We start from the raw sequence: 27,786 nt of genomic DNA, 5'->3' as shown, positions 1-27,786 counted from the left end.
CTTTGTTTACATTTTTTCATTGATCACCAGCACCCGTCAGGACCGAATCACCAGCACAGAACGTTCTCTCGCAGGACAACCATACCCACCGTGTTATTCCAAAACAACAATAAAAAATATAGGTCACCGATGAGTTAAAAAAAAATATTTCAATTTTAATGCCAAAAAATGGCATTTTTGCACCAAAGGGAGATAATCTGGAGCTTTTTCAATGATATCTACATTTTAAAAGTCATCTGGGGCCAACAAGAATTGATTTTTTGGAATGATTTTAGTACCATATGATAAAGTAACAACTACTTAAGGTAATAAATAAAATTTGTAATGAAAAATAAATGTTTAATTTTTTTCTGAAAATCTTATACCAACGAGCCTCCTTAAGAATGTCGTTTTTCAGTTAAAGAACAATAGTTTAGGACTAAAACCCTCTAAATGGTTACGTCAATAAGCAATCAAAATAGCATGTAGCTTACTTCAATATTTATCTTTTAATTGCAACAATTACAATATTTCCCCGTGTTATTTTCATCTGTCTTGTTATTAAATAATGCTATGTATCCTATGCACCTAAATGACATTCAATATAGAAATTGCATGTCATGCACCAATACAATAATAAACTTTGAACAGCTATATATATGAATATTGAATACATATATCTATACAAAGTTAAGATGGCACGCGCCATCTTTCTCATATATTTAAATGAAATTCTGTTTTTTGGCAATAGAGATGAAATTTGAGAAAAAAAATTGTACTGTCAAATCTAAAAATCTTATTGTAATTCGGACAAATCAGATATAATGTTTGTGGTTTGTTTTTTGATAATAAGAAATGACATGAATTTTTTACTAGGTGTTAATATGATAACGTAAAAAAAGATGAAAAACACACACGAAGCTTGTCGCCGTTAGTATTTAAACATGTTATACATAAATTAAATTTATTCGAAAATGGCTTTGTCAAAAAGTATTTATTTTCCTTTTTCATTTCTGTGTGCTTCGCAAAGGCAAGTGATCAAGTTAATCTCAGACGGATTATGGTGGGTAAAAACTGGTTGTATACCTATGTAATCTTCCAATTTGTACGACAGTTGTTTAAAGTTCCGTTATATTTACAAATTGGTTGAGCAACAAAAACAGAGATGATAGGAAGTATGCAATTTGTCAAAATAGAGAACAAATGAATTTTAGTTTTCATTTTGAAAGTATTCTTATAGTTATTTGTGTAATTTGCTTATACAGAGCTAGCAAATGTACAGATTAAAAACTAACGCCACTTGTAGGAAATAAGTCAAGGTTATAAATTGCCATTTAAGCGATGAGAGGCCTACAATTCTAATAGGATATTTGTAAAGTGAAATAGTATAAAAAGTATAGAAAAACAAAAGAACCAGGTAAAAAAGAGTGGGGAATGTACTGGAACGCCTCGCTTTCATTTGCTTATCCACTTATTTCCAATAGGGAACCCTATCACTATAAAAAAAATCCTTTCGATAGTGATTGTGTAATTTGCTTATGCAGACTAGCAAATGAACGGATTAAACCGTAACAACAATAAAAAAAAAACCAACAAGAAAAAAAAAAGAAAATTTGTCCACAATAGACCAAAATGACACAGAAATTTTAAAACTAATAATAGATCTCCGTACGGCCTTTAACAATGAGCAAAGCCCATACCGTATAGTCAGCTATATAATAATAGGCCCGTATATGACAATGTAAAACAATTCAAACGAGAAAACTAACGTCCTTATTCATGTACATAAAATATTGAAAAACAAATATGTAACACATAAACAAACAACAACCACTGATTTACAGGCTCCTGACTTCGGACAGGCAACAAACTTATCTCCATTTTAAATGTATTAAATTTGGAAAGTGCCAGGTCAGCTATGACACGGCTTCAATTTTTGTAGTATATTTATAATGTGAAAGCGTATAGACACAAAATTAAAAGCGCATTTGTCAGTGTGGGTGTTTGGTCGGGTTTATTTCTCTTTTGGGGGGATTTATCAGATGTTAGAGTGGGATGGCGGAACATGACTTACATCGTCATACTGGTATCTGTAAAAGACTAGATCAACGTTTCACGACTTTTTTTTATTTGAACTCAAAGAGAGTATTGCGATAACAAAAATATGTTTAGTAACTCGTAAGGATTGGATATCGCTTATTATAAACTATCGTTATCTTATTAAAAAATAGAAATGATGTTTTTCGAGGACGGCTCGTGTATTGTAATATTAAATTAAACGATATGCAATTCAGACGATGAAACCTATAATTATCCAAATCTATAACATTATATGCTCACAAATAAAAGAACCATATGCATATTAATTTAAAAATAATTAATTAGCAAACAAAAAATTCAACAAGAAACCCTTACAATACAACTAAATATAAAAAGATGTAGTCTTACACTTCATACAATGTAAGTTCCATCAGAAAACCATCAATCCATACCAATTTTTACACTGTGGTGAATATCAAGTGACCAACTAATAGTGTAAATATCAAACTGTCTTATAACATGTATAATGATAAAGCAACCACACCGAAATCATTACATGTTTTTGTTTCGTAATGCTGTTATTTCAATGTATAAAAAATATTCCCATAATAATCAAAATTAATTATCCCTTTTTATATAAGTTATATGTCCTACTTATAAAATCCTCTGCATTGAAACTAAACCTAAGGTAAATCATATATGGCGACACTTTTCGTATAATCGTTGACAACGAGAAATTGTTTTGTTTCATTGTTGTAGCATAAACTCCATGGACTTTTTATTCCATCGTTCTCTGTCAGTATGATTTGATGATCCTTTCCATTAGATGATATTCGGTGTATATTGTTAGTAAACAATCCACCTACATAAACATTACCCTTTTCATCTACGTCGATACCCCTAGGGCTAATGAGATCAGAATGACTAAAGAATATACTCTCCTGTCCGTCATGTATTATACGGTATACGTGATTGCCGCTGGTAAGATTATAGTAAATGTTGTCATTGTTGTCTATACAAAAGTCCCGCATCATATTATTTGTTGTTATACTACGTAGTATATTACCACTGATATCAATCTGACTAATAGTTTTGCCTCCATCAAACGTCCATATCTGATCATTACTACATGTCACAGCATAGCATCCTCTTCCTTCAGGTTCGATGAATCTCCCTAAGGTAAGTGTTGTTAGATCTAAGATCTGGAATCCTTTATTTCTTAAAGTAACTATTGCCTGATTATCGTCGATCATAGCGACATCATGTGGATTATGTTCTAATGTTATCCTGTTTACGTCATTTCCATCATATCCACATACATAGATGTGTGGTGATTCGAAATGTGACAAGAGAAGTCTCTTTCCGGACACAAAACAACCGTTTCGTATTTCAACATCTGATCCTAAAACTGATGTTAGAAACGAATTAGTTTGTTGTATTTTGCCTTCCATTGACTTAACTGGTTCTTGTATTTGTTGTAAATTGTGCTGTAATGCGGGTATATGCATTTGATTTTCTGTAAGTGAAATCTTTCCTATAGACTTAAGTACCACGGGAAGATCATTTGTATCAAATGGATCAAATTCTATTTTGTGTTTCTTATTGAGATCGCTAATATTGATTTCTTCTATGTGTGTTTTATTATCCATCACTTTGATTGTCTGAAACAAAAGTACTTCATTACTGATGCTTTCTATCGATGACAATTCTTTTATCCATGTCGCTACTGCCTCGAGTCCTTTCTGTGTTTTATGTTTTGCCTCATCCATTTTTTGTTTGGTTGATTTGTACTGCTTGTTCAATTCGTCTACCGTTTCCTTTTCAATTTGATCTAGATGATTGTTGATCTGCTGTCTGGTGGTATAAATCTGTTGGAGGAATTTATCTCTTTGCCTATCAAACTCTTTTTCATCTTTAGTTTGACACTTCAACAATTCAGGGAACATTTCGTTTAAGTGTTTAATTCTACTCTTAAGATCTGCAAGGGCGGTCCCTCTTTTAACGCCCTTTGCTGCTCGATCTATGGAAATTATTGATTCGCAGTTTTTATGGTTGTCGGACAAACAAAGATCACAGATGACCTTGTCATGCTGGGTACAGAACAGAACGGTCCTTTGGTCGGTATGGACATCACAGTCTTTACTGATTTTCAGAATAGAAGAACTAAGATTACTGACCTGGTGAAGTGGTATTACTTTATGTGGCGGATTAAATTTTCTTTGTACCTTTGCGCATGTCTTACAAACTTCTTCTAAGCAGTCATTACACCATGCTTCAGCCTCGATTTTTTCGTCATCTCGTAAACATCCAGAACACAATTTTTTGTCCGTCATTCTAAAAAATAAAGAAAAAAGACTACTGAATATATTTCGAATGATTTTTATTGTTCGAAAGAAAAAGTGCAAACGGGATTTCGTTTTGAATTGTTATACATTATGTCTTGTTCGAGCCTTTTGATAACTGTACGTATTTCTCATTGGTGAAGGTCTTACGCTGAATTTTGCTAACATCTACTTTATGTGGTGTCTGGTGGACAGTTGTCTTATTGACATTTATATCATATTTCTGTATTTCATATTGATGAATGAAAGTCTTGTTCCAGCCTTTTGTAGCTTTCTATGCAGTATGGATTTTGCTAATTGGTGAAGGTCGTACGTTGAAATAAGCTAACATCTACTTTCTGTGGTGTCAGGTGGACAGTTGTGTTATAGACCTTCTATTCGGTAATTTACAAAATTTTCCTTTGGTCTTACTGAATGATAATTTGCTTTCTCAGCACAGTAGAGTGATATGAAAAATTTATCGCTAGAAATAAAGGGCGCATGTGCTCGTTGTCAATGAAATTTATAACTTCGTCATAGGTAAAAAAACGATCAACAGATTATCATTGGTCAACTCAACTCGAATACTTTTTTTCAATTTCGGCGTTCCGGCTCAATCGAGAAAATCTGTATATTTTATATTGAGAAATGTAAGTATACAAATCATGGGTGCAAGTCTCGATCCTTGATTCGGAAATTAAGTATAAAGACTGTCCCCTCACGAATTATATGAAGCATGTCAGCTATTTTGATTTTTGAAATCGTTGTAAACAGTATTCCTTTAGCCTGGCAAAACCAACCGATCAAATATGTAACCTACCTTTGCCGGTATGGTAAACTTCTGACCAAAAAAATTTATTAAGAAACTTTATAGCGAAACTTATATAAATTATTTAATCGGTTTGAACTCGATTTCTCAAATTGTTTGGAGCATGTTAAGTATAATATTTAAGTATTTTCTGGGTATTTCAGTCTTGCTGACGACAAAACGAAGGATAGCATTATATAGTACACAGAATTGCTTCAAATTGTCCAAATATTAGTAATAAAAAAAATTGGCGAAATAAGGGACAACGGTTATCAAGCGATGTCGCCTGGTGGTGCTTCTTGAAATAATTTAGCATTATCTATTAACTTCTTACAAGAAATATTATTTCTTAATCATATTATAAAAAAATCGATTTAAAGATCAAATCATAAATTGAATATTTTGTACAAATATTTCATCCAAGTCATATGAAACCTCAAATTAAAAAAAAAAATGATGCATATTTTTTCTATAACTAAATGGATAGTTTTCCTTATAGGACTTATATACTAGTACATATACTTTTTTCTGAAGAAATTTTTTTGATTTGTCAACATTTAGAAGATGTTTACTTTTTTTTAGTTGCTTGCTTCCAAGGAAGCAATTCACGAACATATTTTTCGTATGCAAGTGTCCTTAGCGTGACTCTCTCGTAAAAATCCGGTGATCGCAGTACGCATGGGTCTGTCATTGAAAAAAACTGTTATCTGATTGTACATGTTATATACGTGCTCAATATCTATGCTTCTTTGTTGATTGTTTACTATAAAGTGACAATCGGTAAACTACGGATTCAAAACACGACAATTAATTACCTGCCATATTTTCACTACATAACAGACAGAGAACAAAAATGATTGATTATAACACGATATGTTTGTGTAAAAAAATGAGAAAATCGTGCACAGAAGACTAAAATTATGATATATACATACATTGGTTCATGAATTGGATAAACATTATTTTTCACCAGTCACTTGTTTCATATGACTTATAAACAGCATCATACTTATCAAACTATGTTTGACAACAATACAATATATAATTGATATTTGTTTAGCAGTATCCTTCTAGAACAGAAACCCCATATATAGCTGGTATCTGATAAAATATAAGATAATTCTTACGTTGACTGTATTCTTTCATATATCAATGAGTATGCCCTCCGTTGTTAACGTGTATCTTGCACATCTATAAAAGTAGAGAATAAGATAGTTATCGTTAATGTAAAGGATAGCATATTGATCGTAACTAGAGACTCTAAAAAGCTGATGTCACTCACTTAGGTATGTGTGCATCATTAACCAAATTATCAGTTAATACGTTGTACAAATGTGTGTATTATTATAAGTTATTTCTGCATAATTTAATTTATCTGTTTGTTCTCTGTGTCTGTTATAGTAGTCATATATGTATAAACATGTGTACCTTGTACTTTGCTAAAGCAATGTTTTTGCTATTGCAATACAGTTTCATTCAATGAATACTCTCCAACATTTAGGACCAGAATAGAGCTCATGAAAATAATCTCTTTTGTTGATCTTGTATTGCTGTTCTTTTTTTTTTTTAATTTCTCGTTAAGTTTTGCCAAAATCATACGTATAGAAAAGAGTAATGCGTCATCATTTAAGATCAAACACTCCAATCAAGTGTCTATTAACAATTCAGGTAACTTTGACTCAATATTATAGACTTATTTACTGGCTATAGTTTCGTCCAAAAGCAAGCTTATTGCAACCCGAAAGCAGTAACAATTTTCCGCTGAGAAGCGGAGGAAAGTAGTTTACGTCGAGGGTTTACAATTTACTTACTTAATTTTGTCCGAATATAATAAATAATTTTTTATACAGAAAGAAACTTTTATAGATTTCGAGACAGTTCAGTTATACTTTCAAACGATCGAAATGATATGTATTTTGGTTAACCAATCATTTTTCAATTGAAAGCGTACGTTAAAAGTTTGCGAATCTATAAATTTATTTTGACGAGGGAACATTTCTGTGGATTTGGTCAGAAATTTAAGTAAATAAGGGCAACAGTAGTATACCGCTGTTTGAAACTCATAAATCGATTGAGAAAAAAAACCAAATCCGGGCTACAAACTAAAACTGAAGGTAACGCATCAAATATAAGAGAACAACGACACAACAGAAACACAACATTGAAATGTAACACACACAGAAACGAACTGTAATGTAACAATGGCCAATTTCCTGACTTGGTTCAGGGCATTTTTAGAAAAACAAGGGAGGGTTGAACCTGGTTTTATGGCATGCCAAACCTCCCGCTTTAATGGCAATGTTAAATGTAACATTAAAATGACAACATAACATGACAGGACTACAATACAAATAAATAGAAGAACATATAGGACAGAGCAACACACGAATAATAGCAAACAAAAGGCACTAGGTTTAATATTTAATACAACAGACGTGCATTTCGTCCACACAAGACTAACCAGTGACGCTCAGATGAAAAAAGTTCGAAAGCCGAAACAAGTACAAGATGAACAGCACTGAGAACCAAAAGTTCAAAACGAAATAAATTAAAAAAATAAAGTTTCAAAACAGTTCGAAGTATAGTTGGTTAAAAAAAATACGGTTAGTGAAGACAAGAAATCAACAAAAACTCAGTAGGATCATATAGTGCGGTGACAGAATCGTAAAAAGTTGTCTAGATCGCGAGTTTAATCTCCCCAAAAAACACACGGCTAAAAATGGTCTTAACTTAAAGAAAAATATGTCTTCTTTAGTTTTTGCCCTGTCGTCAGAATTTCGTACGGTCACTTTTTTCTAAAAAGTCGTTTTAATGACTGGTAGTATATTGGAGAGTTTCAACCCCCCTTTTTTAAAATGAATAAATGTGTATGTTTGCTTATATTTAATTGAAATAGTTTTTCCTGAAGCTATTTATATATGTCAAAATATTCTATTCAGTATTTTATTTTCTTCTAATCTATAAAATTTGCGAAGTTTAGACTATTTAAAATTGAGGTAATTTAAATTGCAAATTCAAACTCAAACTTTAGTTTCTTCTTCATAGTAGTAATAAAAATTATCCCATAATATTTTAAGCATATAGTATTTAATAAAACTTATAAGTGATAAAAATTTCGGACCAAAATATGAAAAAAACCTTAAGAAATCAACGGAAAAAGAATCGAGTAAAAATCTTCATTTTCAACACGGAACTCAATCACTTGCCTTCCGTCACATTTTGTGTATTAGTCAATAATTTGCTCTCAAATGATATATGAAATAACTACCATTTTCGATATTATATACACATATTTTCAATTAAAGTGCACTGATATATGCACATACTTTGTTTGTATATGTTTATGTTCTATGTTTTTTCGTTATAAAACATCAAATACTTTGTCAGAAAAGTCTTATTGTAAAATCAAAATAATTGATGGACAGTTTCAGTAAATATTCCGTGATATGTCAAGTCATTTGCAAATTGCTTTATTAAGTCCAAAGAAAAGACAAAAGTCGTTAAATTTTATGCAGTGCATAATATGCCCCCCCCCCCCCCCCCCCCAAAAAAAAAAAACCTCGATTGAAATTTTGAGTCAATTTACCAGTTAAAGGAAGTCAATTTTTGTATCTGCATTGCATAAAAGATTGGATGATGATCATGAGGTGAACATCAAGATGTTTCATGCGAAAGCTGTTAATTTGAAGAACTCTGTGCAGGCAGCTTATCATCGTTCATGCTACAAAACTTACAAAGTAAATATATTTGTTCCCCCTTTTTAGAGCGAGGAAGCTTCTAGTCTGATATTTAATGACGACATACAATTATGTGACTGTTATCCCTCAGTTTCGGGTATTTGTACACGTTCAAGAATGCAGTTGTTCAACTGGAGTGCTTGTATATTTTGTTGCAACAAAACATTTTAGAAAGATAAAAAAAATACTCAAGTATTAAAAATGTTTTATGCGTGTCAGATAAAGTTAAAGTTGAAATAGTTTCCCGTCCATCTTTTAAACTTCAAGCACTCTGTCATTTTGGTAATATTACAAATTATTTGCTAAAAACGATAAAAAAAAATCCAAACCCGTGGAAGCAGATATCTCAGAACACGATACTGCTTTTACTTATTTTATTTTGGCTATTGACAGCGATTTAATGGTCATTCCTCATAGCACCGTTACTTGATGAATATAGATAATTTTTTCCGGCTGATTCTAATTTAAAATATTCTGTATGTAAAATGCAGTCTAAACTCATTTATTTCTATAGAAATTCAGTTGTCAATCAACTTCAACAAGTTCAAGGCAAATATAACATAATATTTAGTAGCAAAATAACTATTTAAGATGCCGTATAAGCTTTTAGTCAATTGAACACTGACCTCAAAATCTCAATGTCAACTGTAATAGACACAAATAACGGACAGATATTTCATTCCGCTGCAAGTTTACTTAGAAAAGACATCGAAACTCTAAAGAAGACTACCCAACTTCGGGTGAATTGTCTCTTCCTTCTTAATTCAGTCAATGCCTTCGTATTCATTGCAATTCATTCTATGGTTACTCAATGAAACTGCATACAGCCAAGACTATTCTCAGGAAATGGCACCAGAGAAATTGTGGAAATGCTAAGCAATTGTTGAGGCAACCGTTTTTGTTTTACTCCTTTTCATTTAGAATTGACTTTACAAATGTACAATGAGTTTGGTTCAAAACACCTTGTTGAAACATTGAATGCAAATGGATTTTATGCTTCTTAAAGTAAAGTGCGACGCTATCTAATTTGTTGCCAACCATGACATTGAGCGAATTCAAGATAGTGTGTACGTCTCGTATAATGTTTCCCCAGCATCTTTGCAGACAAGCATATGAATGTCATCACACCTTCCTAGCCCCCTTTTAGATCTCTGTTAAATCTTGAATGAATTGATAGGGATGGTTTGAAGCTGGTATTCTTTTAGGAACATATGTCTTCGGACTTCCTACAACACCTTATCTGTACTTGTAAAGAAAAACTCAAAATAACGTGTTTGCTTTGAGCAGAACATTTCATGTGCAGACCTGTGGCCATGAAAGAAATGTGTAGAAATATTAAAACATGTCTTGTGACGGTTGATGAAAATGAAGATGATGGAGATAGCGGTTGATTTGGTATAAAGCTTGTTGCACTGGTACACACGGTTCCAGCCCCGTGTTTAGGGGAGTGTAGGCGTGCCCTTAAAAAAGTTAAACCCCAACACTATCTGTATGCGTCTGTTTCAAGTCAAGAGACGGTAACGCAGTGTTTTTCGTTTGTTTCTATATACTATATTTGTTTCTTTCTTATTTATTTTGTACATTAATCAGGCCGTTAGATTTTTTGTTTGTTTTACATTATTCATATCGGGAATTGAAGACTATGCAGTATGAATTTTACTCATTGTTGAAGCCCGTACGGGACCTATAATTGTTTTATGTCTCATTTGGTCTCATTGGGATAGTTGTCTCATTTGCAATCATATCACATCTTCTTGTTTTGTATATGGAATACTTTTGAAGTTTGTGGTACGTTGCAAGCGAAAAAAGGGGGGATATAGTTGCAAAACAAAACTATGTAATAGATATTAACCAAAGTTAAATACACAACAAAAGATAATACTATGGTAGCAGTAATAATTGTGAAAAAAAAAAAAAAGCAACGAGTAGTCTATAAAAAAACCTGAAGTATCCGCAAATTCAATTTGAGGTCATATTTGACTGTCGTGGTTATGGCTTTGGATTGATAACTCACCCACTATGATAGTTTAAAAAATAATTTTAAAGTATTGTCCTGCATGACACTTGATTTTTACTTGAAATTGATATTTTTCATAAGGTTAAGGTGCTCTAAACATTTTATAGGTTGAAAACTTGGTTTTTGAAGTTTTGTTAATAAAACGTCGTTTTAGGATTTTTTTGATAAAAAAATCTCAATGATTAAGGTTTATGTATAATAACAAACATTACTAAAGCCAAAACGGTATCATTTGTATTTAGGTAGAGTTTAGAAATAGAAAAAAATGTCAAAATTGAAACCATCCCAAATTTTCACAGATTTTTACATTTGACCTTTGACCTCAATTTAAAAGAAATGTGACCATATCAAGTCCTGACGACAGGCATATTATTATAGTACACGATTTCTTCTTTCCAATGATATATTATGTAGGTGTGTGTTCGGTGGGGAGATTAAATTAAAAAAAATCTGCCTTCAGTCACCGCACTAATAATAGTGTGTTGACTAGAAGAAATTTGTTTCTTCAGGTCATCGAATATTTAATGTGTACTAATATTTCCTTAGCAACGACTAAATACTTCAATACATGTTGTTGGTTTTGCAGCGATCGTGAGAGACTGCGACCACGTGAATATTTATTTTATTGTTAACAAGTCATTTTATGAATTAAAAAGGAGTTAAACATAATAAATGTATTCTTACCGTCGTAGTTCAACCCAAATTACAAAATGGCGGACGAGGAAGTTATTTCTAACTTACCGAATCGATCGTGTTCTTTAAATAGCGGCGTGGGTATACAATTGACATGGGTAGTTTAACACGAATAGTTCAGAAAACCGATATTAAATCCTTTGACCTACTTTATATTCTAAATCAGATTAATTATCTTCTCCCTCGTTTAACTCCTCCGAAAATAAAAAGATTCCTTATTTAAATTTCGTAGAAACAACCAAACACAATTTAGTGTTGTGCGATCGTTATAAAATCGCTTTTAATTATAAAAACTTAATAAATGTATTTAATCATACAAACATAAATGCATCAAATTTTACCATGCATAAGTTGATACTAAACGGAAAAGTTACATAAATGACAGTTATATGGGATATAGCATACAAACAAGACTTTGTCCTTACAATCTTGTAACGAACGTCACATAGGTCAAACCATGGAAGTATTATGGAATTCAATGGATATTACCCTAACAAATATTGAAAACATAATGTAAAATCTGTTTTTGAGCGTTCCTGAAGTAGATAAATAAAAAAGTGCTTCAGATGCATACAACTTATAAAGTGTTAATTTTTTATTTTCAAAGCCTTCTTCTCTAATAAGCTTAGACAGGTTAATTTGATATTTACTTACTGGAGTTGTGACGCCACGATTGAAGCTGTTAATGTTCTCCTTGATAACATGTATATACGTTTTGGAAATAAGAACATACTCTATGTATTACTGGTGAAGTATGCCTTAAGAGATTTCGTTTACCCTAATAACTTGAAACCTTTACTTAATTCTTCATAGATACCAAGATTTGGTTTGGAAGTTTGGCTGTACCTGTTAAACTTATTTAAAACAGAATATTTCATTTGATGCCCAGAAATTTAGATACGATCCGGATAAACTTTAATGATTCTAAAAGCTTTTCAATACTGGAATTAGATCTTTGAATATGGATTTATAGGTATAACTGTTGTCTTTGAAATTAGCGAATTAATATAAAATTAAATATTATTGTATACGAATAAGCACATTCAAAGCTCTACAATATATCGATACCTGTATCTTGGTATTACACAAACTCTGGTTTTTCTCGAACTGTAAATTGCGTCTGTGTGCTAAATCTATTGAAAGTTAGATTAGTACACCACTATTCCAAGTTACCCCTTTCGGTACCTCGAATGTATAAGATAGCGCGGCCACTCTTGGTCTTATCGTCACTCAATTGGAGGTCATACTATTGTGCAGTCGTATAATGGATCTCCTTAAGATAATTAAAAGATACATATCAGACATTGATCCAAAGCTTCAGCAGTTTAATGGGAAGTGCTTAAGTACTTTTAGCAGGGAAGATTTGTTACAAGTAGCCACCAAAATAAAGATACAATTAATGACATTTTAGTGCTCCTAGACGTGGATGACACGAGAGAAAACTTATGCAAAGTTGTTAGTTTTGCATTAGAGCAAGAATACGCATTGAAAGAGGATAAGGTTGAAGAACCTCCAAAGAAGAAAAATAAAACTACAGAAAACAAGTCGTCAGGGGTAAGTTTCTAAGTTAATTTGACACAAAGAGTATGAATGATATAACAATGGGTTATGAGGAAAGTTTGAGAAAACGATGAGTGTAATAGATAATTATACAGAAATGAACACGTCATAAAGGTCATCGTATGCCAGTATATATATATGTGTATGAATAATGTTTAAATAATAAGTTCAAAATGCAAATTAGTACGCACGTGTTAATGAAACTTTATTGTTATATATTTAGTTAGATATTTTGTTTCATATTGAACGGGCACAGATATTTCAAAGTTAAAAATATTTGTTTAGAAAAGTAACAACGGAAGAATGCAAGTAAACAAAATATGTTTTGTCGGGTGTTCTATTTGAACGGGAGACAAAGAATGTCTAATGATATTATCATGTGTATATAAATGTTGAAACTCAATTATTTGAATATTGTTCGGGCAAGATGCTCGAACGTGAATAGAGGTACATAGAAAAAATAATAATAATGTTGCGGCGAGTATTACGCTCGGTCGTGGAAAAAAGTAAATAAAAAAAAAATGTTCAAGTTTTTGAACGTGTAAACATTTTGTTGGTTAAAATATAATAGAAAAAAGAAAGAAAAAAAAGAATAGTTTTGGATATTTTAATTTTGATATATCAGATTATTATTGTTCGGGTTTTATGCTCGAACGTGAATAGAGAGAGAAAAAATCAATAAATAAAAAAAAATCGTATTTCATTTAAATGTGTTTGGGCATGATGCTCGGATGAGAATAAAATAAAGTAAAGAAGAGAAGAGAAGGATGAAGATGATGTTAGCAATTTGTTCAAGATTGTTTCTTGAACGTGTACGCATTAAGCGGCTAGGATTAACGTGATGGGGAATGTGATAAAAGGGAAAAGAGAAAATTGCTTAGGAGACAAAACGCTTTTATGGGGGTTGCGGTTTTGTGTTTGATCGTGACAAGGAAAAATTTACTTGGTGGTATTATTATGTATATTAAAGTATGTATCAAAAGAAATTACAAAACATATTTGTTTTAGCATCATGCTCGAACGTGAACAAAGAATATGATTTTTACTATTTATGAGGTCATTCAGAAAGGGAAATATAGATACGATTATCAATATTAGTGGCTAAATGGAGTTTGCACACTCATATCGGCAAACAGTAGAAATTTATAATTTTTTAAAATAACTTACTGTATATAAACATAAAAGAGGGATACTTAAAGGAAACTTGAACGTGTGTTAAAAGGTGGTATTTCAAAAGATGTATTCTTGAGCTCGAAGCAAATAGGTTAAGTACAATTTTGAGTTAGAATGTCAAATAACCAGAAGAGTTGTTTTACGTGTTATAGGGTGGTATTTAAGAGAAAGTGAGAAGGAAAGAACACTTTATGAAATACGAGTGAAAAGGGAAACCGTAGAAGCACATTTTTTCTGTTTTTTTTTTTAAATCAAACTCTACAAATTAGAATCGGTGTCAAATTGATTAATTGGCTGTTTCATATAAAGCATGCACATAAATGACACATTATAATTGTTCTTTTACTTACATTAAATATGACCTTGTACACGGTTTTGTAAATGTAATAAGCTTAAAGGGGACCGTTACTATTTGGGTATAGCGATATATCATGTTTAAAAAGTTCGAACGGCGTTACAAAAAAAAAAAATAATAATTTAGAGTGCATAAATTTAAGAAATATAAATTTATAACAGACGAGAGAAAAGCATATTCAATTTATTTAAATATATTTTACAGTTAACTTAATATTTGATCTTAAAAGAAAGAGAGAAAAAAATGTAACATTATTCGCATATAGATACAAAGCATGTTATTTATTGATACACAAGATTTGCTAATTGACCATGTTGTTTGTTAAAGCGAGAACATAATTTATTGTGTACAAAGTAAACTTTTATGGGTTAGACACTAATTAGATGTTGTTTGATGATTAGTTTTGAATCAACAATCTGAACAGAATAGAAGTCCACATCAGCGGGGTGTATTTTTAAAACAGGCGGTCAAACATAGACACTTGACAGCTACGCGTCTTCAAAGATATTAATATTTATTTAAGAGCAGATTTCAGCAACATGAGTGTGATAAAACTAATAAGATGCAGCCCTTGTCATGGGTTTCATCAGAGGTTAATTTGCTTGGGAAGGTGGCATCTGTGAATTTGTTCCACGTGGTGTTTTACAAGAATAGTACTTACGTTTAATTATTAAAAACGAAAGAAAAATTAGAATAAAATAAAATAAAACAAATATGTATAAAATATAAACAGATATCTTACATATTTATATATAATAATAATAATAATTTACATGATAGTACATACACTAATGTACGTATACATGTTTCATTAACTTAATTCATTGCCTTAATACTAATTAACAGGCATGTACAGTTTTAAAGTTTAGATAAATTGATGTCATTAAACGATTAATGTTAAAGATTTTATTCAAATGTGGTATTTGTCTTTTTTCAAAGACAAGTGATAATGAATGGGCGTGAAAGTATTGTATTTATATTATCTCTGTAAGTACAACGGATTTTGGTTTATGAGAAAAAGAGATGTATGAAAATAACGGATCTAATTAAGATATTTGCCACTGTTTTCATATAGATGATTTATACGTGTAAATTAGTGTATAAATAGAGCATGTGTAGAAGAAGTGGTAGGGAGGAATTCGTTAGGTGTTGTAGCCAGAATGTATGAAATATTCAATACAATATTTAAGGACAATATTTGATATGACTTACATGTGATTTTGAATGTATTTTATAAGACAATAATCTAGATAAATGCTTGAAATTAAGATATAGTTCTTTGCTTCATTTGTATAGATGAAGACATTAGAAGAGAAAATAGCAGAGCTTGAAAAAAAGTTAGAGAAGAAACAAGCTGAAGACGAGTTATCGGAATTTGAGAGGGCCAAGAGAGACGTTAAGGATGAGACTGCAAAAGGAAAGGTGGATATTGATGTTTTACATGAAAGATTGATATTACTAGACAATTTGGCGAGAAAGCAAAATCATGACTTAAAGGACAAAATAAACTTAATACTAAGTAGATTTCATATACACAAAAGTAGACCAAATTTTGCTACAGCTCTAGTGTTGAAACTTGTTTGCAACAAAGAGGAGGAAGCGATACTTGACAAAGAACAGAAGTTACTTAAGACATTTGGTTTCACTGATGATGACAATTATAATATGCAATCTCATAATTTGTACATGCATGGGCCAGGTTTTATGGGAAATTCTTTTGGTCAGGGACAAGGTCAATCTTACGGAATGCCTCCTCGCTTTCCAGGTCCACCCCGTCGCGGTAGGGGGCGTGGTAATAGTCACAATCTATGTTTTCAATGTGACAAGCCGGATTATTTTGTCAGGGATTGTCCAGCTAACCAAAGTTCTGCAAGTTCAAATTAAATTATTTACATAATTTTAAAACAAGTAAAATACATCTTCCATTCCGTTAGTTAAATTCATACTTATTTCGTTTCAGGATGCATTTCGGTTAAAACCATGGGAATTAAAAATAAATTTGGGACCATATCCTACTTCAGTAACAGTTAGACGCCCGACGTTTGTTAATTTTGAAAACAAAATTATTGATAATAGTAGCGAGGTTGTTTCAGCAGAGGTGGTTTATTCAAAAGCAATGGATGATATATCTCCAGATATACAAAATGTGATTTTTTTTAATCCGAAGAATTTTGTTGCTGGACAAATTCATACAAGGTTAAAGCAATGGGAGAAAATATTAGCTTGTTCGTATTCTTCAGATGAAATTTTAGATTGACTAGTTCATGGTGTAAATATTAATAATTACATGGTACATTTTAAAGGAGATTTCTGGGGACACCATTATGATGATAAGTTCCCGCCTAGCAGAACATTCAATAATTCAAATAAATACAAAAAGTTTTCTACGTTCATAACAGAAACCGTTGTGGATAGACTTAGAAATGGTTCAATTGAATGCTTAGGAAAAGTAGGTTTAGCTAAACCAACCCACATTGTAGCACCTTTAACCGTCGATCCAACAAAACCTAGATTATGCATTAATCTAATGTATTTGAATAATTGGATCAAAGATATACCGTTTAGTTTAGACACTCTCAACAATGTACCTCGAGCCGTTAGAGAAAATGCATATTTTACCTCAATAGATGATAAATCAGGTTTTGATAATGTTATGTTATCCGAGGATTCCCGTGGACTAGTGGGTTTCCAGTGGGGTGGATTTTATTTCATTTTCAAAACATTACCGTTTGGTTTTAAACTTTCTAGCTACATTTATCACACATTAAATCTGCAAGCAACATCGTATATTAGGAGAAAGTTTTTGATTCCTGTACATTTGTATATAGATGATCGTCTTGTCGAGGAAGTAAGAAAACCTGGTTTAAAAGCAGGTGTCAGTTCCGCTCTATTGGCAAATTACATTGTGTGTGAAGTTATAACTAGATAAGGGTATTGCATTAATTTAGACAAGACCGTGTTTATCCCGTCCCAATCAGTAATATTTTTGGGATTTGTTGTTGATTCCGTAGCTAGATGTTTCAGAATAACTGAGTCCAAAAAACAAAAATTTATTGATTTACGCGAGGATTGTTTAAGGAAAAGTGCTATTACGGTGCTAGATTTACAAAAATTAGTGGGTCGTTGTATTTCTTTTATGTTAGCTGTTCCGGCAGCAAAACTTTACACTCGGGAGATGAATAATGCAATTTCATTAGGAATCCGCAATCAAACAAGCATTCCAATGACAAAAGATTTAAAGGACGAACTTAATAATTGGCGGTTTTTGGATTCATGGACAGGAAAGTTAGAATGGAAAAAAGAAAGACATTTAGTTGTAAACATTTATACAGATGCTCTATGTTCAAATGGGGTGGATATTTTAAAATAAACAAGTACACACCCGTGATATCGCGGGTCCGTGACTGATTTAAAGTATATAACTATGCCTAAGCCTTATTTTAGTAATTGGTATTGTCATCTGATAAAGTCATGTCGATTATAAGATACACAGTTTTTTTTTGCTTTCAAATCTTTCTGTTTGAATCCGTCGACCTGGAACTTATATCAATTATTGGTAATATTAATTATTTGGAAAACAAAAGGTCCTGGCTATCCAGGAATGGAGTATTTTTTCATCAACAGCATTGTCCTATATTAGTTATCTTATAAAGTCTTGCTGATTGCTGAATAAAACTACAATAGGGAACAATTTGACAATGATAGAATTTAGTAGTGTCAGCCCTTTGATTATGACCCGTGTATATAGCAAAATCCTAAATACACCGTTTGGTGGTGCGCCTGTCAAATGCGGAACGTACAGATAAGGTAATAGCTAACAGGTGAATATACTATTGGTATCGGTATCGGATTCGACCCGGAACTTGTTAATTATTGGCAATATTAATTATGTGGAAAACAAAAGGGTCTGGAGTGGTGTAATTTTTAATCTACACCATTGTCCTATATTAGTTCTCTATAGAGTTGAATTCTTTGATATGTCGTTTTTACCCGATGACGGCTGACAAATTGGACCTCGTAATTTTAGTATTATAGATGATACAGAGCACAAAGTGGGCGATTCGTGGGCACATGAAATGTTATCGCTTCCTATTATGGTACTAGAGGCTAAAGCTTTGTTATATGTTTTTAAGATCTATACGGGAAAACATAAAGGGTAGTCGGGTGGACGCAAACGTAGACAATCAGGCCTTGATAGGCGCTTGGAATAATGAAGGTTCCAAATCTATGATGCTCAATTCCATTCTTAAAGAAATTTTTCAATTAACTTTGGATTTAGACGTAATGTTAAATTTACATTTTGTACCATCTAAATTGAATTTAGCAGATGAGCCATCGAGAAAACTTAATAAATCGGATGCGAAATTAGATAGCGATATATGGAGTACAATACAAGAGTATTTTGGTGACAATACAGGACACACGATCGACTTGATGGCTTTAGATTCTAATAGCATGATCGACAGAAATGGTAGAATTCTAAAACATTTCACTCCAACTGTTTTTCCGTTGTCGTCAGGTGTAAATTTATTTCCTCCTTTTGCATTATTATTACCGGTGTTGTCTTTCATCAGGGAGAATATGTTAAATTGTACCGTGATATTACGTGCGGATGGAGTAATAGCCACATGGGTTCCAACATTTTATGAATTGACACACGATGCTTTTATTGTTGGTAACAAGGGACAAAAGGGTGTTTTGAAATATCCTACAAAGAAAGGTTATGATCCAGATGGTATAGGGTTATCTGGAAATCTGTGGGCAGTTCGCATAAGTTCAAAGCAATCTCTTTGATTATGGAAAATTGTTATTTCTTAATGAACCACTTATTTCTACTAAATTTCACTTGTTATGTATTGGTGATTCAATGATAAGATTTTTACAGTGGCGAAAAGATTTTAAAAACCCAATGGTAAATGTGTTTTCACAAGGAGGTGCTCTTGTGAGTGAAATAACACCCCAAATTGAGAGACTAACTAGAATGCATCCGCCTAGACTTTTGTTTATTCATGTAGGTGTCAATAATGTAAGCAAATCCTTTCTGTTTGAAAGCGAGTTCAGCCAGTTATTAATTACAACTCAACAATTAGAACATTTAGCACATATACTTCAGTGCACGCGTACGAGTGATAGGCACGTATCTATTGTATTATCATCAATAATTAGGTGTAAAGATGAAGCTATAAACGCAAGATCGGCTATCATTAATGAAAAGATAGAAAGTTTATGCAAGCGTAATTGTTGGATGTTCATGGACAATTCAAACATTAATTGTAGACATTTGAGAGATTGTGTGCACTTGAATGAAGAAGGTCAATTAATTTTTCTTAACAATTTGCATGGTGTATTAAAAAATGTTTGGTGATTTTTCTTGTGTATATATATATATATATATATATATATATATATGTATGTGATATAAAAATTTGAGTCAACACTTAACAAAGTATTTTAGTTTTTATTATCAGGTTTTATATATTTTGTTTTAGGAGTATCTCATGAAAAAAATTTGGTGCCCCTACATAACGTGTTCAAGATGTGCAGTAACAAATGACATTGACTTTAAGTACTGCAAAGCGTGTGGTTTTGCTAGGGAAAATAAAGCTACTAATTACCAGGACGAGATGAAAAAGGAGGAAGTTTTAAATAAAATAAACAATAGAATTAGTCAGCTAGATGCTCTGCTAGACGCGGCTAGCTATTCTAAACAGAAATGTAGTTTGAAAAAAGTGATTGAAAATTTTTTCATCTTTTTAGATTCGCGGAAAAATCTTACTAATGCAAGTCCAGAAGACATTAGGACATTTCTCATTTTCAAAGAAAAGGGTGGGAAAACACAGATACGCGATATTAGCTGCCCTTTACGCACGAAACACGGCCTTCAAACTTGCCAATGCCCAAGGACTTTGGCATCAAAGTCTGTTGATTCTTTACTGGGAAAAATCAGAGCATTATTTAGAGATGAGGGTAGATCAGGAGAGTGGAATCCTATGCTTCTTACGGGTAACCCTGCTGCTTCACATTTGTTAAAAAAACATCTACAGGTCATTAATTAGGAGCAGGCTAACGCTAACATTTCTGTAAAACAAGCTCCTCCATTAATGTTTAGTAAGTTGGGAAAGCTATGCAGACATTTATCATATAGAGCTTCAGTTGAGAAAGATCCTATTTCGAACATTCTCTATGCAAGAGACCTGGCTTATTTTTCAATTTTATGTCATTCTGGTAGCAGAGGGGGCGACCTTGGTTTATTGACGGCAGACAGATGTTTTCAAATACCCGACTCAGAGGACATTTTTGTGTCTAAAACGGCCGGAAAAGTCGCTAATTTGGATAATCCGAGAAATTTCATAGTTCTTCCTTCAAAGGATTCTGATATTTGTCCGGTTAAAAACTTAACAAAATACATCACCAACGCTAAGGAGTTAGGCATTACTCTTGCTGAAGGGTATGTTTTCCGTATACGAGACCAAGTGTCACGAAAAATCGTTAACGAACCAGTTACTTCATCTTGGATGACAGAGAGACTCAAATTACATTTAAATGTGTTGAAATTATACGAAGGGGAAACTTCCCATAGCAGTAGGAGAGGATGTGCAATTACATTGCGTATGCCAGGTGTTAATGATGAAGGGATAAATCAACACGTAGGTTGGGGCACAAAAAAACATGGTTGATCATTATGCCAATGTAGGGAAATTGATAAGTCCTAAAGGACCGGCCTCAATTTTGTCGCAGGCTGCGGAAAATTTAGGGAAAGGACTTCTTTTGATAAAGTTTCAAATCAATATACTGGTTTGAGCAAATTGAAAAGTTTCAGTTTCAATTAGTTATGATTGTGTTGAACAAAAGAATAATAAAGTCTTCTTCTAACATGGGAAAGCTTCTTTTTTATAAGTATTGGATATGTTTTATGGTAATAGTTGTTGAATAAAGAGGTTGGAACATAGCATAAGGTTTTGTATTTAGCCAGTCAGTCATGTCAAATCATTTCAATGAGACCCGTTTATACATCGTTGGTTTGTTTAATCCAATATCTTATATATGAGAGGAACCGTTGTGAACTTGTAATATTCCACTATTCCAAGTTACCCCTTTCGGTACCTCGAATGTATAAGATAGCGCGGCCACTCTTGGTCTCATCGTCACTCAATTGGAGGTCATAGTTAGGGCATGATCGCTATGTGGATCGAATGCATAAGCGTTGCTGATTGAGAGGTCATTGTGTTTAAAAAAAAAACAAAAAAAAAAAAAAAAAAAAAAAAACGCATAATACATAATACAAAAAGCTAAAACAGAAAAACAGGGGGGAAAAAAGAAAAAGAAAAAGCTCGGCCTGTCACAATGGTTTTATTATAAACTTTTGTTCCTGTTCGTTTTTAGAGGTGTTCGGATATTATGGGTTTTGAATATGATATATTCGGTAGGTACAAAAATACACATTATTTCGTTTTCTCATTTGGTGTGGTAGGAACCGAAGTAGTAACGATTATTGGAGATTGTAAAATAGATGGTAAAATGGCCACCAAAAAAAAAAAAAAAAAAAAAAAAAAAAAACAGATTACGCAACTTTGGGACTTGTACTTATTTGAACCTTTAGATAGGCTGTGCTTGGTATATAGCATGAAGCTTTTGGTATTTTATTTTCGGAACTGAAATGCGCATGAAATATCTAAACAGCTTCAAACTGAACATGAGATTTAACGATCGTTTAACACAAATACGAGTCTATTAGAATGTTATGTGGTCAACTAGTTATTTGAAGAAGCCAGATGGTTAATATCTGAGAACCAGGTAATAGTTTGTATTAACTAGTTCACTTGATTCCTTTCACCCCTTTTCAAACCTCTTATGGTTTGTTGAATCCAATATCTTATATATGAGAGGAACCGTTGTGAACTTGTAATATTCCACTATCCCAGGGTAGGGGAAGAGTTATGGCGCCAGCAATCTTGTTTAACCCTTCCACATTCTTTACGTGCATGTCCAGAGTCAGAAGCCTGTAATGCTATTGTCGTTTATTGCTGTATATTATATTTGTTTTTTCTTTCATTGTTTTGTTTATAGATCAGATATAGGAAGATGTGGTGTAGTCCATCCAAATTACAGGCCTATTTTCCACGTTTAAAATGGTTTACATTTGTCATTTTTGTGGTCTTTATAGCTGCTAAAGATGTATGAATTTCAGCTCATTGCCCTGCGGCCATACGGTTATCTTACGATGTTAATTTCTACGTCATTTGATTTCTGGAGGATTTTTTTCTTATTGGCAATCATACCATTTCTTGTTTTCTTATGTAAAACAATGATATGAACAACAACACATTTATATTAAATAATCTTCAGGTACCAATTAAACGTTGATAAGAAACAATTTGAAAAACGAAATGCAATCGAATATCAATAATCTGATCATTGATATCAGTCTTCAAAGGTTTAAAATTACACAAATTGAAGTGATGAAAGTGACTATGCTTTACCCGAGTATGTTAAATCTATAAAGTACTACAGTCAATGGTTTATGATATACATTGTTGTCTACATGTATACGTTGCAGAAGAAATATATGATCATATCCTTAAAATGCACAATTTGTCCTATTTATAGATGAATTTGGTCCAATTGATTATAATACTAGTGTAATTTAATTTTCCAAATTGATTAAAGAAAAAAAAATGAACTCCTCCCTGTTCAATCTAAAATATATCAAACAAATGTATATTGTGATCAGGAACACAGTCGCATTAATTTAGATTCATCGTTTGCAAGACTGAGCAAATTAAAAAGTGCACACACTGGAAGTGCAAATTTTCAATATTAATATACAAATTCTTAAAAAACTTTTACATGTTTAAAACCTCTGAGATTTGAAATTAAGAATGAACAGATTACAAAGATACATGTATCCCCAGTTTGTGGTGGTGTTCGTGTTGCTTAGTCTTTAGTTTTTTATGTTGTGTCTTGTTTACTGTTATTTGTGTGTTTGTCTTTTTCTTTTTTAGCCATGGAGTTGTCATTTTATTTTTGATCGAGGAGTTTGACTGTCATTTTGGTATCTGTTGCCCCTCCCTTGTACACTACTGGTACGCATGCGCCATGTCAAACGTTATAAATAAAAGAAACAAGGTGTTAACCTCTGGAATAACCTCACTTGGCATATGCGGCCTGATGCATTAAACATGAAGGGAAAACGTGTACATGGAAACCTTAATCGGAAAAAAAATATTCACTAGATCATATAACAGAGTTCAAATATCCTCTGTGGTGCACTTACTTAATATTTCTAAAGGGCATAACTGTTTAAAAAATGTCAATCGTCCACCATTTAACGCGAGGGACAATCATTTATTTTTGTATTTTGCATTTAGGGAAATGTTTAATGAAAAGATGGGGAACTGTTTAACATTGCCATTAAGCCCGATGTTTGACTAGCCACAAAACCTGGATCAGCTCACAATTTTTTTCTTAAATGTCCTATTCCATGTGAGGAAATTGGGAGTTCGTTACTATGTTTGTTACATTGACGTTTCTTTTTGTTGCAGTTCAGTGTTTCTGTTGTTCCGTGGTTTCCACATATATTTGATACGATTCCCTCGGTTTTATTTTGTGATTTGTTTTCTCTCAATCAATTTATTACTTTTTAACAGCGGCTAACTACTGCTGCATTTGTTTTGGACTATAAGGTATTGGGAACCACTGGAATTATAATTTATTATAATAGTCATGGATATTAAGCGTAAAGATATACTTAGATACATCAAAAGGATGTAAAAACAAGTAATATAGTTTATTGAGTTAAACAAAACGAAAATCATAAGTAGTTATAGTTTTCCTCATACCTAGTACAAAGCAGTGTCGACTTTTACATCAAAACAATGCAGATATCATCAAATGAACATTTATGTAGAACTTGTTAGTACTATTATTTAGGTATCGTCATTTGTAGGTATCCTCGTGAGTAATGCATATTAGCAATTGTCTGAGGCATGCATTGGGACTCTGCAATATTCACCAGGGCACGTCACCCCAGTTAACACAAAAATATTTTGTTGATGTTTTTAAAACATTTTGAAAAATGTTGTGAAAATATCGTAGAAAATATTAAAATAACGTGCCATTGTATGGTTTCACAAATATTTTCAAAACATTTTCTATAACATTTCCAGAATATTTTTAAGACATCATTAAAACGTTTCTAAATTTTGTTGACAATGTTTGTAAAATGTTTTATAAATGTTTGTTTTATATTAAAATATCCTTGAAACATTTTTAAAACATAAAACAAAAATGTTTTGCAGGAAATAATGTTGTGAAAATGTTCAAAAACATTTTACAAAATGTTTTAATAATGTTCATATTCTCAAAACATCATTTAAATGTTATATGAATATCATTAGAAAAATGTTTTCTAACATCATTATTCAAACGTTTTATAAAATATTATAAAACAGTTGATCGTGTTTGAATATGGGAGATCCTGGGTCCCCGCATGGAGCTATAATTATGGTTTATCTAATTCCAACTATTTCACTTCAACTTTGTCTAGTTTAGAGCATGTGGCCACTTTTCTCATAATCCTGGATCTGCATCTGAAAAACAACTGCTGTCATACTGATCTTTACCCAACATCTCATTTTACAATTGTTTGTTGATTACAGTTAAATCAGCATATATTTTATTTACTTTTGTCAGATTTAGATTGATATCTCATTGACATAACCCTAATTTTTGTATTTATTGAACACGTAATATTATATAGTTTGTCATGGTTTTACTTACAGAAAGGTATTCTTTTTTTCTGATTTTAAATATCTTTGCACATTTTTTTAAAAGTATTTCTTGATCTCATGTTTGATCACAGGTACCGTCAGACATTTTTCTGCTGCTGCATAGTTTTTTAACTGTTTTCTCTGCTACCTTATAAATAATTAGTCAACACTATACAAGATAGAACTACAATTATAAATGCAAAACATTTATTCAATATTTTCATATCACTGTTCTTTTTCAAAGTTTCCTTTGTTCCATTCTTTTTATTTCCTTTGACATCTGCTGGCTTCTGTAAAATAAAGTGTAAGCAAATTAGTCCTTCAGTTTAGTGATTAAACAAGTGGCTGAAATTTCAGTTAATTTAATCAAAATTACACTATAAACTATTTCTCTTCATTAAATCCAGCGGTTTTACAAAAATATATTGAAAAGTGTCAACTTATCAGTGTTAATTGATTGTGAAGCAACAATTGTAGCTATTTTATACATCTAGATGATTTTTTTATATTATTAAACAAGTGTAACGGTAGATTTTACCAGTTTTTAAAATAAGACACTATAGTTTTCTCAACTATAAAGAGTAGCCAGCCATGAAGAACCTGTAAAATTTTCTTGGTCTTACATAGAAAAAAAAAGTTTTGTAATGGTTATTGTATATTTTTGTGCAAATACATGTAATGTAGATTGAGGATTTAAAATAATAAATACCTTCATAAAATTTGCTCTTCCAGGATATTTGTAGTCATTTCTAAGCTTATATTCTTCTTTAAAATCCCCATTTCCATTCTCCATTTTAATCTGCATTTCAGAAAATTTATCATAAATTTTGGAACGTCTAATTGATCCTACAAAAGTTAAAATAAACAAATGAATAAAATATAAGTTAGAAAAAGTCACAGTGTAATAGTCAGCTACAAAGGCCACAACATTTAAAAGTGAACAGTCCACCCAAAGTGTTATTCAAATTGGTTAAAGCTTTTTTGAGTTAGTGTCGGACATGTTGACGCAACAGATAGAGGAACGAACTGGCCGACCGACAGACAGACACAGTATACATTACCATAATACGTCCTGTAAAGGCGTATACATGTTATTTAAACAATTCTAACAATGAAAGGAATGGCATAATTTATAGAGTTTAACGAAAAAACAAATTTGTCAGAAATGAACCGGCAACTACTGAATCAAACTCCTGTCTTGGGATCGGCACATAAATAATTATCTGGCTGGGCGATAGGTTGTAGGGCTCAACACCAAAGTACAAGTTACAAAAACGTAAAACAATATATTAAAGAGGCAACAACACTCGCTTTGTCAAATAGCAAAAGCTTTGATAATCATTGCGTATTTGAGATTCCCTTGATAGGTAGATGTGTAGCCAGCGATGGAGCAAATAAAGTATTGCTTATATAGCCCTGTCTGTTAAAGCAAATAATGGGCTGACTTGTAATGCTTATAACAGAACTTTTCAGACATGCTCAGTGGTTACAAGTGATTGCATTAATAGACTTTAAAATAATATAAAAAAAAACCTTAAGTTTAACCCTGTTTGTATAATTCTAATGTTCACTGGACATACACATCACAACATCAAGGCAGACTAAATTATCATCATCCCCCTTTTTGTAATATACTTGCTTACACTCGTATATATTATTCTTTGAATATATTAAACAAATTAACCAAGATATTTTCAGAAGCATAACAATGATTTATAAATGTGAACTAGTGTCATATCTTACCAGTTTTAACGCATGATAAGGTTATTCTTTATTTTGTACGTTTCCTTTGTCTTTGTTTACAGCATGGCAATAATTAAAACTTTCGGTTACTGGTTCCAAAATTCCTTTGGATCATGTCCGTTGATCATCGGGAACAGTTAGATTTAAATGTGTAAACGTTTGATGTCGGTAGTGGATATAAAATCCGGAAAATAGCAGTGCGTGCACTATATAATGCTATATATATATATATATGGGATCGAGGTACAGCTCCAATCTCTATATTTATTAAATAAAATAAAGTATTTTACATAACCTAAATCAATGTTTGAAAAATATTGTTAAAACATTTTCTAATAAATATTTTTTTGTAAATGTATTCATAATATTATTTTAGAATGTTGTTAAAATATAAGCAACAAAATGTTTTATAAAGTCATTTTCTCAATATTAAATGCGAAACATTTTTAAAACGTTTGGGGTAAATGTATTCATAATATTATTTTAAAATGATGTCAAAATATTAGCAACAAAATGTTTTATAAATTCATTTTCTCAATATTAAAAGCGTAACGTTTTCAAAATGTTTTCATCAAATATTATGAAGAAATG

The 27,786-nt window shown here is 32.0% G+C and overlaps 2 long non-coding RNA genes across 2 annotated transcripts; both read right to left on the bottom strand.

The window, feature by feature from the left end:
- Nucleotides 1–2,084: 2,084 nt before the first annotated feature.
- Nucleotides 2,085–11,662, bottom strand: LOC143083289 (uncharacterized). The gene is made up of 3 exons (XR_012980613.1): nt 11,587–11,662; nt 6,276–6,339; nt 2,085–4,353 (listed from the first exon to the last, which is right to left on the bottom strand). It is a non-coding gene; the product is annotated as an uncharacterized LOC143083289 (long non-coding RNA).
- Nucleotides 11,663–25,642: 13,980 nt separating this feature from the next.
- Nucleotides 25,643–27,340, bottom strand: LOC143081773 (uncharacterized). The gene is made up of 3 exons (XR_012980078.1): nt 27,196–27,340; nt 26,162–26,298; nt 25,643–25,742 (listed from the first exon to the last, which is right to left on the bottom strand). It is a non-coding gene; the product is annotated as an uncharacterized LOC143081773 (long non-coding RNA).
- Between the last annotated feature and the right edge of the window lie 446 nt (nt 27,341–27,786).

This window comes from Mytilus galloprovincialis, chromosome 7, assembly GCF_965363235.1.
Source record: "Mytilus galloprovincialis chromosome 7, xbMytGall1.hap1.1, whole genome shotgun sequence".
Taxonomy (NCBI): Eukaryota; Metazoa; Mollusca; class Bivalvia; order Mytilida; family Mytilidae; genus Mytilus; species Mytilus galloprovincialis.
This window is presented reverse-complemented; position numbering and strand designations above follow the sequence as displayed.